At 40.9% G+C, this 13,204-nt stretch overlaps 1 long non-coding RNA gene across 23 annotated transcripts in view; it reads left to right on the forward strand.

The window, feature by feature from the left end:
• The window catches only part of LOC135303880 (uncharacterized), a 184,871-nt gene that overhangs the window by 90,679 nt on the left and 80,988 nt on the right, over positions 1-13,204 (forward strand). For 15 of the 23 annotated variants that reach the window (XR_010365274.1, XR_010365264.1, XR_010365265.1 and 12 more), the window contains 2 exons: positions 2,162-2,310; positions 2,851-7,198. The exons of 2 other annotated variants lie outside the window; for them this stretch is intronic. This is a non-coding gene — a long non-coding RNA (uncharacterized LOC135303880). Of the gene's footprint in view, positions 1-2,161; positions 2,311-2,850; positions 7,199-13,204 lie in introns of those variants that run through there. 6 more of the 23 variants (XR_010365276.1, XR_010365277.1, XR_010365278.1 and 3 more) reach the window with 1 other exon arrangement.

Genomic DNA, 13,204 nt, shown 5'->3' on the forward strand with positions numbered 1-13,204 from the left:
CAGAAGAAAAAGGGCCTGGCCTTTTTTCTGCTTGCAGGTGAATGATCATAAGAACTCCAACAACCTCATTATCTTTTAAAAATATTTTGGTAAGATGTTTTTTTAGCCCACCATATTATTGACAAAATTTCTGAAATAGCCACAGTTGATGAAATGTGGCAATAGTCAGAATGCTGCAGGAAGCAGTGAAGAGTAACAGCTATTTCTCCTGAATAAAAAAGTTAATGAGAATGTCAGTAAATTGTATACATTCAATGGCTTTTAAATCTTACCCTGTGAGTGTTCCCAATGACAAGTAAAACAATAAATTTGTTTGTTTGTGAGGACAGGGGAGACTCACTCCTCGTTCCTCAGCCTAGAGCTTGATCTTTTCAGTCAGATCAATTTGCTACATAGATTTTCAATAATGCAGAAGGGCTTTTGCAGAATTAACTTTGCAGAAATTTTTCTTATTGTGCTTTGTGCTTTGTTGGTTGGTTGGTTGGTCATTGCTTATAAATATATATTTATGTGAAGGAGACTTTTTCCTTTTGTTCTTCTCACTGCTTTCTCTCCCTACTGTTCCCTGTGGTTGCTTGAGGTTTTCTGAGGACAGAGGATCTCCTGAGGTGAGGAGAAGAGCCCTTTCATTTGCAGATGTATTGCAGCTGGACTCAAAATCTTAAATAAGTTGACACATGAAAAAAATAGCAACTGGAATGACAATAATTTACTGGCTTGAAGACTTTATAATGCAAATTGTCAATAGAAAAGAAAGGGGATGAAAGTGTTACACTGCTAGCAATTAATAGATTGAGGCCCAGGGGGAAAGTAATATCTTTATACAGGATAGAGTTTATTTTGAGTTTAGTTTCGGGAGTTTTGGCTGAACTTTGGCTTAAATTTGCCTGAGTGTCATGAGCTTGTGGTTTCTCTGCCGGTTTTAAGTTGTCTCTCACTCTGATGAACACCATCAGTGTGTCACTTCAACAGCAGACCTGGGTTTATGCTGTCCTTGACAATTGGTTTATCCACCATTTAACATTTTCATGTCCCATTCAGGGCCCCTCTCCCCCTGCATTCAGCCATGCAGTGCTCCAGCACAGCCCTGTGCCCCTGGGAAATCCCTCTCTCTGAAGCAGGAACAGGTGATGGTAGAGGAAAGGAAGCACACTGTATAACTTTTTTCCTGGAAAAAAATACCTGAGGCATTTTATGGAAGTTTATCAAAGGTTTCTCTATAACTTCTTATTTTTACTTGAATTGAGCAGGGCAGGATTGGTTGTTCAAAACAGGATTTCTGCTCTGTCTAATGAGAATTTGGATGCAAATATTAAAGCAGCTCTAGGCTTGATTCTCACAAATATCAACAGCCCACACAGGCCTGTTCTGGAAGAAACTTGTTTTGTTTTTTTTTTTGTTTTGTTTTGTTTTGTTTTCAGAATTTCAACTAATTTCTGATTCAGTATTATGATATTTTGATAGTTCACATATTTTCTACTTTCTCTTCTTGTCACTTATCCTAAAAACTGAGCTTCAGTTTAGAATGTGTGTTAATACAATGGGTTGGAAAATGTTGTTTTATAAAAGTCTAGTGAAACAAATAATTTACTGCTGCTTGGATTTTCTGATGAGATGTTTATTTAAAACCAAAACCTGACGTGGAATCAAGTGAACTGGTGCTAAAGGAACAGCAGCATACATGATTTGCTTTTTCAATTTTTAAGTTTACAGACTGAGTTGCTACTGAATATAATAAAAGGTCAGATTAAAACACAAATATATTAAAAGTTAGAACACTGATAAATAGGGATGAATTATTAATACTCTTAAATAGGGATGAATTATTAATACTCTTATTAATAAATCTTAATCTTAACAAAAATACATCAATAAAGTATTGATAAAAACGAATGAGATATTAGTTTGCATCTATCAACTGGATGGATAAAAAGTTTGTTGCACAAGGATAATTTCCAGAAAATATTTTAAAAACTCAAAAATCAACTAAGCAGCATATAATTTTGAGAAAATTTGTATTTTATTGCCAGAATGTCAGCTATTCAGAAGAATTATTTCTATTTTCCTGCAGACAGCTACAATACTCTATTATGATCACTTTTTTTTTTTTCCTGAGATGATGCTTTCCAAACATTCTGTTCTTTAATTTATCCTGCTTCAGCTGAAGCCAACTTTATGCGGCAGATGCACTCTTGGAGCTAGGCATATACTCTGCAGTTTTATGCTTCATTTTTACCAGTGTGAAACGAAAATCAACAGTACAGAGCACAGTCCTCAATTTTACTTTCTTCTGGTCTGACTGAACTGATGGTAAGAAGTTTTCCCTTCTCTCTGCTCTTTATTGGTGAAGAACGAGATATAATTTGTTTTTATAGGGCTTATATAGTGAGCTAAATGTTGTGACATGAAGTACAAATTTATACTGGAAAGCAGATTTTTTTTTTTTTTTGCTTGTATTTATTTTTCTGATTTCTTTGTCACTATTCTTTACCCTTTCTCTCTTTGTCTCTGGTAGGTAGTAAGATTCTTGTTGAATGTAGCAAAAAAGCAAAATTATTAATTAAGGAACAATAGTCAGTTACATCCACACTGGGAACACTTAAAAAGATTCAAAGACTATGTTGTATAGATTTTTAACGATTTTTAAAAATTAAAATGCTAGGAAATTTATTTTCTATTACTGTGAAACTAGAAGCATATTTGAGAAGGTGCTGAGTGAATAAGATGCTGGAATTGGAAGATTTCTTAGCGTTTTATGGAAAAATGGCACCTAACATATCTCATTCCACTACTTTTGCAAAGGTCTTCCATAATTAATTCTGTCCATCTGCTTCTCTTATTGCATTGCAGGTTGTGGAAGGATTTACTGAATTCAAATACAGCAAAACCACGAACTCCTGATATTTTGATGAATGTGCAACTGCCCTTTCCTGTAACCTCTCAGTTGGACTGCTGCTCTGTTAAATTTTGGGAGAAAGAGAAAATTCCTGCGTGGACCTGGCTCTCCACACTAAACCATATTCAATCTCAAACTCAGGGGGACCATTTACTCTTTTTTGTGCAGGCTCAGGTTTTTGTGCTCCCTCCAGGTAATGCCTCTTGGCTGGAAGTGCTGGCGAATCCAGGCTCTTCAGCAGCCACAGAAAGGCAGAGAGGACTCTAAAGCTGATACACAGCAGCAGGAAGGACTCTAAAGCTGATACAGAGCAGCCTCTTTCTTTCCAATCCTTCCTCGTTTGTGCTTGACAGGAATGAGTCTCACCCCTCCTAACTGGAGAGTTGCCTGTCAGACACAGGAGTTAGAGGTCACCCCTTATCACTCTTGGCCATCAATTGAAAGTTTGCAAAGGGCTGCTGGCAGCATCTTTTTCTTTCTTCTTTATTGCTGAAAATGTCAGAAATGGATCACTATAAAGCCTCCTGGTATATGAAGGGAGGAACAATGTCACCAAGTGCTGATTCTGTCATTCCTGAGGTTTTGTTCAGATGTATTTGTCATCCCCATTCAGACTTTACAGCTGAAAGAAGGTTGGAGGAGAAAGTGCTGTAAATATCTGTAATTTACTACTGCAGTTTGTGGGAAAAGAATCTTTAAAAAAATTATTTTACATATATTTTTAGCACAGTACTTCCCTCATACTTCAGTCACCTGCAAACCCTGGTGCAATGTGGGATACCTAGTTCTAGGATGTGGGTCCAAAATGCTGAATAAAATAAGATTACACTGACACTTTAGTTTCAAGTATGCTTTTCTCACACATCAGTTTTCAACAGCCATCCCTTCATCCACAACCACATTTCTTCCATCTGGATGTGCAGTGTGCAGTAGTTTTGCTTTGGGGCATTTTTCTGCCAGGAGATGTAATTCAGGAGCAGAGTTTCTTTTGAGAACTGACAAAACTCAATTGTTATCCCAGTAAAGTCATGGTTTCCTTGAGATTTGTGCATAATCTCAGACTGGCGTTGTGAAACATTTATGTTATGTCACCACAGTCCTGAGCACCTTAAAATGTGAAGCATCTGAAGGATTTATCCTATGGCTGCTGCTAGAATATGTTAATCTGGGAAATCCTGAGCACAGGCCAGGGACAGAGAAGGGCACCTGTTTTGTCATTCATTTTGGGTTTAAACAAGCCAGGAGTGGTGCTGTAGTGATTCTTCATCTGCTTTTGTATATGAGGTACTTGTAGCCAAATTCTGTTAGGAAACTCAATTTCTTTGTCTAAAGTTAATTTTTCAACTTTGTGCAAAACCACCTACTGCTAAAGAACATCTTCCCACTTCTCTTTTAATAGTAAGTGCCCAAAGCCTGCACCTGTTTTTAGATACATCATTAAGTTTAATCTCGCAGCCTTATTAAACAAATATTTGTCTATAGAGTAAACTTTTCCTTTGGGTTCAAGGGGAAAGAAATTAACACTGTGTACAAAGAGTGGAGCTCTTGTTTGGAAAGGGTCCAAAGCCTCTAACTCCCATATTTCAGTTGAGAAAAGTTGAATTCAGCATTTCCATGGAAGTGATAGTCTTCATCTAAGACCTTCACACGGACAGTATCAGTCCTGCCGAAACCGTGGATGGTGATACTCTGTGGAAGTCTTCCTCTCACCAGGCACGGATGCTCAGCAATTCTTGAATCTGCTCCCGACCTCAGTCAGAGCTGGAGATGCACAGGATGTTACAGGCCAGGCTCAGCAGCCACTGAAATTGGGAATTTGGCCCATTTCCCCCTGCTAAACACATCCCAAGGAAGCTCCGACAAAGCGAGGGGGGTGAGGTGTGAATTGTGCTTCTGAAAGGAGGATTAGCTGAGTTTTCCTTGTCTGTCTGCTTTGACAACCACGGAAATGAATCCTTAGGATGCCTGTTCTGTCCAGAATCACTGTTGTTCAAAAATCTGTGGCTTTTCAGGGAGAATAGAGTTTCTGTGCGCAGGTAAAGATTCAGAGCATCCGCTATGATTGTCAGTTTTACAGGTCACCCACCCTGCGAAGGATGCATTCATGGAGATTTCTAGTCAACAGGATAAGAAAAATAATGCTTGTTTGTTTGTTTATTTATTTATTTTTATCCTCTTAAGTCACTCTTGACACTGGAACCGAAAACGAGGAACTCAAACCTCACTGTCCTGGTGATTCTAGCTGTGGCCTTGGCAAACCCATGTTTGTAAAACACCCCTATTTATCCTCTAATCTTGTGTGTCATGTCTTTTACAAATAAGAAAGAGACTGAACTCCTCTTTGTCCTTTGAAAAAAAAAACAAAAAAAAAAGGCGTTCCTTGAGACTCCTAGAACATTTGGAACCTGAGGAGAGTGCTGTAATTGCTAATTACTGCTGTATGTTAGCAGTGCTAATAAACATGCTTCTCAAGTTATTACTGATACTCAGAAGAGCTCCGGGCCAGTAATAATACATCTAAGAATTTAAATAGACTGCTAAAGTGTTTATACAGCAAAGGTATTTTTGAAATGCAACAGCAACTCACCACCATTTCATATTATACACAACAGCACAGGAAATTTAATCAAAAGAGCAAAATGTCAACAGAACAGCTGACAAGCTTTAAGGTATTCACGCTTTTCAAGCACGGAAAGTTCTCAACAGCAGTAGTCTCTTGTACAAAGATTTATTCCCTCTGAAGACTTTTCTCATGGCTCATAAAGAGTGATGGATGAAGTTAATTTTTAGTTTAATCTCTTTCTTCTCAGTTCAGTAATTTCTTTGATACTTTGCAAAAAATTAGTGAGAATATGGAACCACTCACCAGTCATTAGTGATTGTGTGTTACAGACTGTGCACAGGCCACAACAGGTTGCCTGACATTTTGAAAAGTGGAAGAAAGTTTTCCTTTTTTTTCCCTTTTTTTTAAAAGCAGCATTTTAATATTTTAATGTTCTGCACAACATATAAAGAATTTTTTTAAGTGTGGCAAAGAAAGAGCATTGAACTGTGTGTCTAAACTTTTGCTTTTCTTGGGTTTTATGTTCTAAAAACTCTGTATTGTGCCATCTTTTCTTGGCACATTGCTCTTTAACTATGTATCTATACTTGGAATGGCAGAAAATGTCTTCTCGCCCAAGTCATGTTTTTCTTTAGCTCAGTGAACAATATTGCATAGGATCAAAGCCGTGCTGATGTTCTATTCCAATCTTCCATCTTGCATCTACGGCTGCTTTATGTTGGCTTAAGAAGTAGAATCAACCATTTTGCTCTTTTAATACATTTCAAAAATATTTTTGACTTCAAAGCTTGCAATTAGTGGAGCTCATTGAATTTAGAACTTTCCAGCTCTTCTTTTTGAAGGAATCATCTATTTTAATTAGTTTTCTTATCAGAACAGGGAAAAACAATGGAGAAAAAGAGAAAACAGCTATATGTGTAGGAGATAATTTTTATTCTTTTGAAGTGCCACATTGAAAATTTGCCCCTCAAATATCAACTTGAATGAAACAAAGCAGGAAATTGCTTTTGGGCAAAGATAGTGGAATGTCAGTCAGCTTTGGCTGTGGAATGGGTGCACTTCTTCCTTCAGATCATTGAGGAGGCTGTGGTGAAGTCACCCACAGCCCCTGACAAAAAGATATTTCTTATGCTGTAGTTACTCTGTTATGCTTGTACATGGTGAAGAAGCCCATAGAAACAGCCCATTTGCTTTAGGCTTGTATTTCACTTGAGGAAACACAGAAAATTTATAATTTTTAAGTCCAGGAAAAGCACTGAGCTAGGACAATGCAATTAAAATCCATAGAACATTATAAATAAGGTGCATTTGTAAAAGCAGAAATATGTAGGAAATTTAAAGTATTTTCTATGAGATACAGATACTGCAACACCTGTTGGTGCTTTAGCAACATTAATTTACTTTTTAATACATGACATTTTTTTTTCACTAGGCTTAGTGCCATTCCATTTATATTTTCTAACTATGGCTAGAAGTATCAACAAAAATTATATCCAAAAAGAATACTTTTACTTTTCTTCTTACCTTTTTTGGATTTATTGTTAATGCTTTGGGTATTTTTCCTCTTCAACATGGTTCTTTGCAGTGAGGACCTGCCACATGTCAGAAAATCACAGTCCAGGGCGCCATCAGTGCAGTGGATCCCCTGAATAAATGCCATTTATCTGTAGGAATTTTACCAGCTGCTTTTCCTGTTTGGAGCTCTTGCTTAGCTCAATCACATCAAGATGCACTCCTAGACCTGACCATGCACTGAAGGTAAAAGTTACTTAAACTTTCTAATTATTCTTACTGTGGAATTATTGAATTGTTCTTCTAACTATTAAACTGTTTAGTGAATCATTCCATCTACTGAATTCTAATTATTGAATTATTCAAACTATCCTAGCTATTACTATTCAGTTATTTTAATAAATTTGCATGCATGAGGTCAGAGGTCTGTCCTAGGTATAATATGTTTTTTAAATTAATTTCTTAACTTATAGCTCAAAAGAAACATAATAGATGGGATAAATTACTTGAAATGAAAGTGAAATTCTGAAAAGATTGCTGTAAAAGACTACGTAGTGATAGTTGGCTAAACACCAATTTGTCATCACAAAAAAGGATGACACATTTGTGCTGCTCGTGCAAAACCCTCTGAGCTCAGGAGTTGAAGGGTTATACCAGGTGTCTTTACATGGGTGAGGGGACAGCAGAAGGTGGGTAATTGTTTTTTATTCTCTTTAAGTTAACTTTCTATTTCAGTATTGCCTGGAACCAACTTTTGGTGCCTCTTTTCTAACACACAGAGCAATATACAGAAATTGCCTTGTCTGAACCTCACCAAAGTTCAAAGCCCTGTTGCTGATCTTTTTTTCTCTGGAAGTATTCTATCAGAGAAGATAGTTGTACACATCCACTTCTACTGTCCTGGCATTTAAAAAAATTGTCCTGGCATTCTAGTTCCCCTGTCAAAACAGGCAGGAGGAACTTGTGCCCTGTAAACCTTATCTTCATATGAGTGTTCAATAATTTCCCCATTTTCTCATAAAATTTCTTAAAGGATCAGGAGACTGCCTAAAGATCACCAACACCAGCCTTTTAAGATGTCATTTTTATTGACAAGAACATTTCATCTTTTTCCATCTTACACTGTAAAAAGGGGTAGCACTTCTCTGACCATAATATTCAAGGAAATAAGGAATGGTTGAGGTTGCATTTCATAGAATCATAGAATGGCCTGGGTTGGAAGTGACCTTAAGGATCATCTAGTTCCAAACTCCCTGTCTTGAGCAGGGACACCTTTAACTAAAAGAGGCTGCTCAGAGCCCCATCCCACCTGGCCTTGAACATTTCCAGGGATCGGTTTGCCACAGCTGCTCCAGGCTGAGTTCCAATGACGTCTCACATTCACATGAAGAGCTTCTTAATATCTAATCTAAATCTACCTTATTTTGTTTAAAGTCATTCCCCCTTGTCCTATCACTGCATGCCCTTATAAAAAGATGCTTTTTGCCCCCCTTAGGAACTGCAAGGCCACAATGAGATCTCCCTGGAGCCTTCTCTTCTCCAGACTGGACAAGCCCATTTTTCTCAGCCTGTCTCCAAGGTGCTCCAGCTCCCTGATCATTGTGGCCTTGCTCCAACAGGTTCACATTCTGCTTATGCTGGGGAGCCCAGGGCTGGATGCAGAGCTCAGCTGGGATCCCCGGGCAGAGCAGAGGGGCAGGATCCCCTCCCTGCCCTGCTGCCCACGGGGCTCTGCCTGCAGCCCAGGCACCTTTGGCTCTCCGGGCTGGCACTGCTCACTGCCAGGCCCTGCTGAGCTTCCAGCACCCCCATCCCTTCTCCTCAGGGCTCTCCTGCATCCATTCCCAGCCCAGCCCGTGTTTGTGCTGGGGATTGCCCCAGCCCAGTGCAGGGCCTTGCTCTTGGCCCTGCTGAGCTCCATGAGGTTCTCCTGAGCCTCTCCAGGCTGGCAGTGTCCCTCTGGATGGCATCCCTGCCCCCCAGAGGCTGCACACAGAGCGTGGTGGTGGCGGTAAACATGCTGAGGGTGTCCCCCATCCTCCTGTCCACATGGACAACAGAGGTGTTAAACAGTGACAGTTCAAATATCACACCCTGAGGAACACCACTTTTAACAGGTCTCTACTTGGCTGACCACAACTCCTTGTGTATGAGCATCCAGCCAATCCCTTATCCACCAAGCAGAGAAACTGCTGAAATTGAATTGTTCAATTATTTGCAAGAATTTACTTTTGTTTAAGAGAGATGCTGCTGATTTTGTCAGATGTCTGGATCAAAGCGAGTCAGCATAAGCTTTTGGAATTTGTGTGGCTCCAAGAGCTTTATTTTATCATCAGGGTGCAGCATTCACATTGTGGGGAAATATTTCTCACAGAGCTTCTGCTGGAGTGCTGCCTTGGCCCTACACTGTGAGGATTTTTTCATCTTTTTCTTTCTTTCACACAGCCCCTCCACCCCCCTTCTCTTTTCCTCTTTCCTCCTCTTCCAGGCTGAACTTAGAGTCTGGAGAGTGCAAACACATTTCCCTGCACTGGGAATGCTGTAATTAGCAAAAATTCTGTGGAATTTGAAAAGACGAGGAGAGGTCTCATTCAGCAAATGGATTATTGTTTATGAGAAAAGGAAGAAAAACCCAAGAATTAAAATCAGTGGCATCTGAGGAAGAAGGACATTTTCCAAGGCCTTGGCATTTGATAATTACCCTGACATTATGATTTTTCTATTATAAGAACTCCCTAAGAAGGCTGAGGTAGGAGAAATAACAGAGGGTAAAGCAGTAGAAACCCTTTAGCAATGGCTTTATATGGGTTTATGCAACAAATCTCGTTTCAGATTAAGTAATTGTTTCTCAGCTCATAGTTTTCAACTACACCAGTAGAAAAGGATTTTTCTTCCATCCTCATTAAAACCATATGTCTGCCAAATTAGCAATTACAATGCTATTTAGCAGACAATCTCATGCACTGAGTGACATTCCTTTTTTGAAGTCTTGTGTATGAGGTATGTATTTTGAAATGTAACCAGCTACCACTAGTGTTGTCCCTTTTTGTTTGTCTCAGTTCATCCTTTAAAGTTGACAACCTGAGGAAATAAAAGCAAAATATATTTAGATGTGCAGCCTGGCTCAACTTAAAGCTGGATAAAAAGGCCATTTGCTCTTCTGTGTGGTAGCACAGAGAAACAGCTGCATAGGTTGATAATATTGCTGGCACTGCACATCCTGCTGTCACTTCTCCCTACAGATCTCACACTGAAAATGATCATGGGATGTCTTCCTAACACAATGAAAGGAAAAAATCCTTCAATCAATCAGAGCTGCTAATGAAAGCAAAAAAATCCCTACAACAACCCAAACCATTTAGTTTTAAATGAAGTGAACAAGTTAGTGCTCACACAATGCATAGGCAAAATTTTCTTCCAGTTAACTCTAACGTGATGGTGGGTAAGAGCTGACATTTGCTATTACCTGAAACGTGTTATCTTATCTTCAGCTTGAGGGTCTAAAAGTCTGATGCTTAATCTGAAAAATTAATGCCTAAATTAGTATCACTGAAAAACAGTCTTGATTCAGTGATATGAAAAAAATTTATTTCATTATCAGGTATCTATAGTAAAAGTTGGAAAAAATGTATTATTCAAAGAAATATGTAAGAGGTAAATGGTTTGTGTAAATCAGAACAACTTTTAGATGCAGTATAGGTGAATTGCAATAGTTGTGAATTTTTGACTAGCTGGGAGCAGGGACTGTCCCAAAAAGCCATTTTGAATAAAGGCACACAATTCTCAGTGCTCCTCTCCATGGTCTCCCAGGTGTGGCAGCCACTGAAGACCACGGTAGGTACAAAGATGATTTCTGCCCTGTGTTCCCCTCGCACTCACAGGCCATGCTGGCCATTTCACACAGGCTCTGCAAGTCCCTGGAAGCTCTGGCGGGGCAGGGAGCAAGCAAGAGGCAGTGCTGCTGTGCTGGCTTGTGTTCACTGGGGGGAAAAATGAAGATTCTGCTCATTGCAGAAGCTCTGAAAGCACAAATGAACTTGTAGGACAGGCAGATCACTCTGCTCTGTTGGCAGTGGGAGTTGCCCACTGGAAATCACTGCCACACACGCTCATCAGCCCTGGGAAATGTCTCTTTGCAATCGAGGTGCTCTTGCACTGGTGCAGCAGGAACAGAGATCCTGCCCTGGAGAAGCCCCATGCCACACCAGGGTATTCACCGCTGCACACCCAGAGCTGTCACCTGGGTGCCAAGGGCAGCCCCACAAGCACAGAGGCCAGCACCAAGGGAACCCGCTGCATCTGACAGCAGGAGATTTCAGGAACAAAGCATTCAGGGGTCGTGTCACCAAATTTCATAGCTGAAAAGGGTTTGGGGGGCTTTGTCCTGGTTGGTGCAGGGACGCCCTGGGGCTCGGCTGTGACCCGTGGGTGTGCACTTGGTGCGTGTCAGGTGTTTGGTGGCCCGGGGCCATTGAGAGTCCCGGAGCTGAGGTAGGGCTGGAGGGCAGGGCTGGCCTGGCAGGGATGCACTGTGGCACGTGTGACATGGCAGCACGAGAGTCACCATGGGGACAGCTAGAAAGAGCAGCAGCAGGTAATGCTGCCCAGCACAGCCTCGGCGAGGCCAGGAGGCCGTGCTGAACACTGAGCCAGGCCAGGGCAGAAAGGTGAGCTCCCCAGGAGCTGCTCCTCAGAGGGCATCTAGAGCCACGGGAGAGCCTTTGGCAGGGCACAGTGCCACTGCTGCTGCTGCCAGGGCAGAAAGGTGAGCTCCCCAGGAGCTGCTCCTCAGCAGGAATCCAGAGCCATGGGACAGCCTTTGGCAGGGCACAGTGCCACTGCTGCTGCTGCCAGGGCAGAAAGGTGAGCTCCCCAGGAGCTGCTCCTCAGCAGGAATCCAGAGCTGTGGGACAGCCTTTGGCAGGGCACGGTGCTGCTGCTGCTGCTGCCAGGGCAGAAAGGTGAGCTCCCCAGGAGCTGCTCCTCAGCATCCAGAGCCAGGGGAGAGCCTTTGGCAGGGCACGGTGCCCCTGCTGCTGCTGCTGCTGCTGCTGCCTCTGTCCTGCTCCAGATCCCTGGGGCTCCTGTCCCCATTCCCCCAGCAGTGCCTCCCTTCCTCCCTGCCATCCCCACTAAATCAGCCATGTCCCATTGTCACCTGCTGAGGCCATGCTTGCCATGATCTTCCTGCATTGTCCTGCTGCATGGGCTCCAGCAAGGGCTGCTCTCTCTGGAAGAGATGCTGGTGCCCAGGGCTGTGCTTGTGGGGCCTCTGGACAGGGTCTGGGTACATTGTGCTTGTAGTTCGGGCCTCTACTATATATAATAACCTCCCATAGTTTTGCCATTCTTGTGTATATTATTACCCTGTAATTAATGCATTTCTTACATATATTAACAGTACCTAATTTGTGATATTACTGTATATATCAAGACCCTCTGGTTAGTTGATTCAGCAATCCCGAACCTTCCTTTTTATTGTTTCAATAAACCACTGTATTTCATTATCTGGATTGTGCAAGATCTTCAACTCGTCCGCACCTGTAGTCTGCACTCTGACTGTTTTTCTAGTTTATTTTTCTAGCTGCTTGTACACTGGTTTGTTGGGTAAATATGTGTACAGAAATACTGACAACTTGTGATGAAGAAAAGATACTTCTGTTTATTGGGACTTAAACCATCTTTGCTTTGGTATAGTTTTTATCCGCACACGATCAGAACAGCATTGTCTTCTGAAAATATGTGACAAAAAATCTGTGCGTGGTACATAGGGGGCTGGAGGGCAGGGCTCAATTATAGCTACTAATGGGATATAGAATATTTTTTAGCTAATTTATCTTTATTTTATTAACCCCAGTAATAGATTCCACAAGTCTGTTCATAGTAGAAACTCATACGTATCACCTTTTGAGGCCTTTGTGTAAATACAGCGTAAGATGACAAGCTGGAAATTCATTTCGTAGATTTTGCTTATTAGATTCAAGCTCAGTAGCTTTTACAGATTTATGGATGTCATTGTAGATTTACAATGTGGAAAGATGATAACAAGGTCCAGAAGTCTGATGCTCTTTGGAGGTTTCAATATCTCAAGGGGATTAACTGTAAGTTCTGATTTGAAGTAGTGAAGTAAATTAGATATATAATTTTTGCTTATCATTCTGCATTGCTTTATGATGTGCTATTTGTAGAGAAGATGCTTGACCTGCATAATGTATATTACACAACTCATGAAT

Source organism: Passer domesticus, chromosome 6 (assembly GCF_036417665.1).
Source record: "Passer domesticus isolate bPasDom1 chromosome 6, bPasDom1.hap1, whole genome shotgun sequence".
Classification (NCBI taxonomy): Eukaryota; Metazoa; Chordata; class Aves; order Passeriformes; family Passeridae; genus Passer; species Passer domesticus.